The 1,090-nt window shown below is 40.4% G+C and overlaps 1 non-coding gene across 1 annotated transcript; it reads right to left on the reverse strand.

The window, feature by feature from the left end:
• Window positions 1-375: 375 nt before the first annotated feature.
• LOC145637555 (small nucleolar RNA R71) lies at window positions 376-482 on the reverse strand. Its single transcript, XR_014114327.1, has one exon. It is a non-coding gene; the product is annotated as a small nucleolar RNA R71 (small nucleolar RNA).
• Between the last annotated feature and the right edge of the window lie 608 nt (window positions 483-1,090).

The raw sequence follows: 1,090 nt of genomic DNA on the forward strand, positions 1-1,090 counted from the left end.
GCTCAAAAGAAGCTCAGCGACTACTCGCAGCGAAAGCTCACAGATTTTCCACACCTTACTCCCACTCCGGCCCTTGATGGAGTGCAATTTGAAATCAAGCCCTAATTTATCACCATGATAGAGAGGAAGCAATTTAGTGGAGCTAAGGGTGAAGATCCTAATCTTCACATTGCAGATTTATGCCAATATTGCAACACCATTAGACAAGTCGGGGTCACGCAGTACCAAATCAGGGAGATTCTTTTTCCCTTTTCATTATGTGGCAAAGCTAAATTATGGTTTAATGGGTTGAATAGAACTGCACTTGGTATCACTGACTGGGAAACTTTTGCCCTGAATTTTTATAATAAATATTACCCTGCAGAGAGAACAGTTGTACTAAGGAGTGCTATTCAGAACTTCGCCCAAGAGGCTGATGAAACTTTATATGAGGCTTGGGAGATGTTCAAGGATCTACAGAGAGAATGCCCCCACCACAATCTGGCACAATGGAAATTGATCCAAGCTTTCTACAATGGACTTGGAAATTCATCTAGATCAGTTCTAGATTCTACAGCTAGTGGGAGATTCATGAATTTAAATGTGGACGATGCAGGACAGGTTATCGAAGATATGGCAATACACAATTCCCAATACGGGAATCCGAGAGGGTTTGCAAATGAAGGAAAACATAATGTTGATTCCGTATCCTTTTTGTAAGCTCAGTTAACATCTATTTGTCAGAAATTAGATAATCTTACTGCTACTCCTAACTCTGTAGCTAATGTTTCTGCTGTCGCTAACAATGAAGCTTTTTGTAAAAATTGTGGAATTGTAGGGCATTGGGAGCAAGATTGTAGGAGTTCCATGGAACAAGTTAATGCCTTCCAATCCTATAGGCAAAATAACCCATATTCCAACTCTTATAATCCTTGTTTCCGGAACCATCCATATCTTTCTTACCGGAGTACCAATGTACAAAACCCTCCACCTTCACAACAACCATAACAGCAACCTCCACCACAGTAGAAATATTACCATCCTAATTCCGACTTGAAAAACCAAGCACAACCCTCATCATCTTTTGACCCTACTATGACAGAAATTAGAG

The sequence above is a fragment of the Chenopodium album genome, chromosome 6, assembly GCF_948465745.1.
Source record: "Chenopodium album chromosome 6, dcCheAlbu1.1, whole genome shotgun sequence".
Lineage (NCBI taxonomy): Eukaryota > Viridiplantae > Streptophyta > Magnoliopsida > Caryophyllales > Amaranthaceae > Chenopodium > Chenopodium album.